Genomic DNA, 6,136 nt, shown 5'->3' with positions numbered 1-6,136 from the left:
GAATTTGGGAAATAATGATGCCACAGAATAATGCTCACAGGGGTAGTAAATACTGGGTTTGATGAAGAAGGAAGCACCTGTTGTGATGCTGAAGAAACTATGGGAAGTTGCCTGCTGGGTCAGATTGCTATTAGAAGTTGCACACACTCCTGCTGTTACTGAGCCCAGCAGGAGCAAAAGAGAGGAGCACAGCTGAAACAAGGAAGGAAACTCTTTTGTCCTTCAGAGATCTTCTTTTCCTTTAACGGCAAAGCAAGTGGTGTGTTCAGCTGGTTAAGATGAAATATTGATAGTGTCCATGACTAGTATCAATGAACAAAAGAATGTAGATTGAATTTGAAATGCCATAAAACTGTACTTGTTCAGTATGACAAGAGTACATCAGACATTCTTTTAATATTTAATTATTATGAATCCAAACATTCATTAATTCACCAGTATTTTTTATTGTTTTTATGTAGTTGATATTTACAGGTTACCAATACGTGAATCAGGTACAACCAGTACAATTGTTTCTGAACCACTTATCCCCTTGTGTATCTCTCCCATTCCCACTCATAAGATATCCAGCTCAGAGCCTTGAATTTGGCCTGTTTGTAGTGTGCTTGCCAAGGATACGTGAAGACCTGGACTCAATTCCTAGCTACCATATACATAGAAAAGGCTCCGGCCTTTTCCGAGTGGTGCTGTGGCTCAATTACTAGAGTTCCACCCTTGAGAAAGCCCAAGGACAGTACTCAGGCCCTGAGCTCAAGCCCCAGGACTGTAAAAAATACATAAATAAAATAAAATATTCAATTCATTTTCTACATAGTGTCCAATGAGTATTTGTTCATCCTTGTTGTATTTGTTCATCCTTGTTCCCTGGTTATATGTACTTCCTTAACCTCCCAAATACAATGTAACAAACAATACAAGATGAAAAGAGAACATAAACAGTTACAATGGAAACTGAAGAGTGTCTCTTGGTTACTTTTTGGAGTTCATTTTTACAGTATAAAGTCCACAGAATAGGAAAAAAATCTGTGCTAGCTATACTTCAGACAAGGGCTTCATATTTAAAATATACTTAGAGCAAAAAAGAATGAAGCTCCCCCCAAAATAAAACCTCAAAAACTCAAAAACTCCATCAACGAATAAGTGCATTGTACTTTATATATTATATATACACACATATATACATACGATCAAATTTTACTCATCCATCAAAAATAATGATATTGTTTCATTCATAAGGAAATGGAAAGACTTGGAATATATATTAACTGAAGCATTAGACTCAAAGAAACATAGGCGGCATGGTTTCCCTAGTTTGTGTTAACTAGAATGTGCCTATTAACACAATGTGCCAGTAAACATACTGATTGACCATAACAAATAAAGAAACCTGGGACATGATACATTATATAGGACTCTAGTCCTTAGCATACAGAGCCAAAGGAGGCTAAGCATAAGAATAGTGGGCAACTAGGTTCAGTGGCTCATGCCTGTAATCCTAGCTACTCAGGAAGCTGAGATCTGAAGATCAAGGTTCAAAGCCAGCCCATGCATAAAAGGCCCTGATACTCTTATCTCCAATTAACCTCTAGAAAAATGGAAAGTGGGGTTTGGCTCAAGGGAAGGGTGGCAGGCTTGAGCTGAAGAGTTCAGAGACTGTGCCCAAGACAAGCTCAAGCCCCATGACCCCCCCCCACAAAAAAAAAGAATAGTGGGCAAAGACTCAATACCTAGGGACAGATGATCATATAAAATAATGTTCACCAATAATTCTTAATGGAAATTATATGAGGTTTATGTATTTATTGATTAAAAATAATCCATAGAACCTTGTATCTAAATAAATATTGAATCTCAATATTTTAACATATTGGTTTGTACACTGCTTACTAAGTAAAATGGTTATTCTTTTCAAAGTTGGCTCTTATGACCACAGGTGCTGGCATTTTCATGGGAGTTGGTGGTAGAAAATGAAAATTTTAACATGAATATATAAATAAATAATTATTGTTAGGAACTAAATATAGAAAACACAAAAAGTAAAAGTTATTTTGCAGTATGAACTTGAGTAGTCAAGTACTATTTATAGAAAAATGATATTTGGGAAGAATCCTAAAGTGGATAGTAATCAGAAACCATGGATTTCTTTCTCTCCCTCTATCTTTTTCTGTTTCCAAGTAAAATAGTTCAAGTTCCCCAAGAGAAGAGCACACTGAAATTATTTGAAAAAAAAAATCTGATTGTTTTCCTTTTGGTTTGATTGGCCTTGGGAGGGTAAAGAGGGCACAGAAAATGTGAAATAAAGATGAACAAATACAACAATATTTCTCACTAGATACTATGAGGAAAATGAACTCTATTTCTCATGGGTGGGTGTGGGAGGAAAAAATGAAAGAGAGCTAGGGAAGGAGAGACATAGTTTAAAACTTACTTCCTGATTAATGTAACTGTTACCTCTCTATATCATATCGACAATTATAACATTTATTTTTTAAAAAGGTCTGAAATTTTTTCTTATAGAACCCGATGTACTGTACAATGTACTGTATAAAAAAGGAAGAAATAATATATTTATAAGATTAACCAAAGGGCAATAAAAGAGAAGAGAAATAACATAGTACATTAAGAACAATAATCGTATAATATAAAGCTCTTGTTTGCATATCCTGGATATCCTTTCATTTACCCTCATGCTATATGGCCTTATATATCAAGGATTTGAGCTATTGTAATTCTCTGCTAGGAGTTTCCTAGGTTTGTAATAATTATTACAAATGAAGTAAACCATTGAGCCTATGTTCCTTTGGGTTTGGTTTACTTCACTTAAATGTTTTGTGTTGGTTGTGGAGCTTGAACTCAGAGCATGGGTGCCAACCCTGAAACTATTTGTGCTCAAGGCTAGCATTCAACCTCTTGAGCCACAGCATCACTTTGGCTTTTTGAGTCTTAAGTAGAGATACAAGTCTCATAGGGACTTTTCTCCCTGGGCTGGCTTTGAACCGCAATTCTCAGATCTCAGACTTCTCAGTAGCTAGGAATATAAGTATGAGCCATGGTTTCCCAGATTAAATACTTCTTTATCAGACTAATCCTGAATGCATACTGGCTATCTACAGTCCATAAAAATACATCACAAAATACAATTTGAGTAGCTTTTCAAATCATGTGATTTATTTTTAGGAACTGAGATTATTACATATTGTGACATTACTAAATGACATAAATACCCAGGTTTACTTTTCAACTCATAATTTGGTGTTGTGAGTCATCTAAAACACTCATGACAAGACTTTTTTTGTCAGTTCCGGGGCTTGAACTGAGGGTCTGAGCACTGTCCTTGGGCTTTCTCAAGACTAGAGCTCTACCACTTGAGCCACAGCACTACTTCCAACTTTTTCTATGTATGCAGTGCCAAGGAATTGAACCCAGGTCTTCTTGCATTCTAGGCAAGCACTCTTACCACTAGCCAAAATCCTGGCCCCATGTCTCAAAATTTAGGTAGAGAAAATAAAAAAAGTAATCTATCCTGTACTACTATGTTAAAAATCAGTTGCCAAAGGAAGATGTGATCCATAAATAACAACTATTAAAACAAATAACAGATATAGATGCTCAAACTATACCAATACTTACAATTATGCCCTGAAATAGATAGAAAATATTAGTAGGTATAGACATATCCTGAAAATAATACAAAATTATGGTTCCAAGATGTTAGAATTGGCCATGTATATTATGGACTGTTAGTTGCATATAATAATAGTTAGTGATTGTCATATCAGTTCTAAACTAGCTCATTATAATCAGTAATTGAATGAAAATAAATTTTATAAATAGAAAAGTTATGTGCTAGAGAATCTGTTTAAGATGTACTAATATTTGAGTTATAATATACAATTTACATATCCTCAATGGGAAATACTGATCAGGGCATACAGAACTCATAAATTGGCATGCTGAATTGTTATCCCTTGATACAATTGCTTATGGTTAATGAAAATATAAACAGATAAAAAATAAAAAGATTTCCACTCAACTAGGATAAATCAACAGTGCATGACAGTTGAAACAATGAAAATAGTTTTTTGAATTATAAATTTGACAACCATAAGAAAGAATAGATGAGCTTTTCTTGTCACAGAAAAGAGATGCAGTAATCTCTACTTCCCCTTCCTGCCCCCCAAAGAAGAGTCTGTGAGTGCATTTCGGTGGAACAATATGTGCCTAGCATCTGAAAACTCTATTGTAAGGGGGGAAAAAAGCAAAAACAAAACAAAACAAAAACATGAACAGAATGTCTACCACAGTAATAACTTACTTTTTGCCAAAATATGGCTTTCTAAATTAAAACCTCTGGAAGATATGATATTCCTTTATCTACATAAATATACTTGTTGACATTGTTAGTCATGAAACTTACTTCTCCTGGGCATGGAGGAGAAGGAGTTTTCCATCATTACTACACTATCAAAATATTTTCTGACAAACATCAATAAACATAAAATGAGGGCTTTCATTAAAATGTTTAGAATTTTAAAGGGATTAATAGTACAGTGCAAAAGGAGAGGAAGTGCTTAACTTTAAACTATACAGGAATCAAAGAAAATGTTCTTCATCATTTCCAGGCATTTGGTTTTAGAAAAAAATTAGGTATAATTCTATATCTTTTATCAAACAGGTATTTTCAAAGTTTTCCTGATTCCTTTTCAATAAAACGTAGAAATTTAGTATTTGACTGCTAAGGTTGTATTATATAAATGGATGAAAAAGTGTCCAGCATTAATTAAACTAGATGAAGTCTATATTAGACTTGACATAGGAATTTAAATTGTTAGTTACCAATTTCCAAACTTCCCCATACATCAAATATAGCCATAGACAAGGGGAACATAATCAGAAATAAGGATCCTGCTCTTGAAGTCTCTGAGTAGTATAACTGTTTGCATATGGTGTCTTGTGTTAAAGGGTTGGTTCTGAGTGGTACTGCAAGGAGAGCTGTGGAGCTTTAGGAAGCACAGCCTGGTGGGAGTCCTCATCTGATTCACCGTGGTCCTCTACAGGAGAATTGCTTCTCAACTCATAAGGGGATGAACAGTTGGCTCTCCTGCATGTTTTCTGTCACTGGCATCTGGCACTTTCAGTGAAGTCCCAAAGAATGGAACCAATCCAATGGTAACCCCAAACTTTTAGAATCGTGAGGTAAACAACTCTTTTTTAATGAATTAATTGTCTTATGTCATTTGTTGTAGTAATATGAAGCTAAAATTAGTATATTTTGCAGTCAAATTACAAAGGCTGGGACCTACATAATAACACCAGTAGACACACTAGAAAGAGTACAAAAGCACGTAACCTATGACTGGTAAATGTGCACATGATGCTCATGGAAATGCAAGGTAGCTGAGTCTTCATTTGTTTAGGATTCAGCTGACTTAGAATGAGATTGGTCAATTACATGTCCAGATATAAAAATGCAGCTACATTAATAAATACATACTGAAAATATTGTATTAATACCACAAGTCCATTCAACATTATTTTCCTAGCCAGTAGTATAGGATTAAGATCATTTGAGTTCTTAGCCTCCATGATTATCATATGTAGGTGAACCATAGCATAGTGCTCCAAATGTGAAGGTTATGAATAAAGAATCTTATTTAATGAACAAGGTACTTTGTACACTTTTACTTTGACCCCCTACTTAAGATAAGATATCTCCAGAATAAACCATATTTATCAAGTGGTTTCTGCTCAGCATGAACTGTGCCAATAATGGACTTTGTCCATGTTTGACAAAGTCCATCAGCATTTCTCAGACTCCCTGGTCTCCTATTCTTTGCAGGCACTATTTAAACTCTGTCTTTATGTGAAAGTAAAAAACACAGATATTCATGTGCTCTTTATTAATATCAAGTCATGGTGAAAAATCACCATTGTATGAATAGCATATGTTTAGAAGTATATGTGAGGGAAAATTAATTTTTTAATAAATATGGGGCCTAAGGGACAGGAGTATTCATATTCTATAGAGTTTGTGTTTTCACTGAATGCATTTAAAATTTCCCTAAGAAAAAGGTAAAGGCATGAGGGATTTAAGATTAAAATGATCTAGTCAGGGAGGGAAAGTTGAAGAAAAACA

This window comes from Megascapheus bottae, chromosome 16 (assembly GCF_031878675.1).
Source record: "Megascapheus bottae isolate mThoBot1 chromosome 16, mThoBot2.hap1, whole genome shotgun sequence".
Classification (NCBI taxonomy): Eukaryota; Metazoa; Chordata; class Mammalia; order Rodentia; family Geomyidae; genus Megascapheus; species Megascapheus bottae.
The sequence above is the reverse complement of the archived record's forward strand: the minus strand, read 5'-3'. Positions refer to the sequence as shown.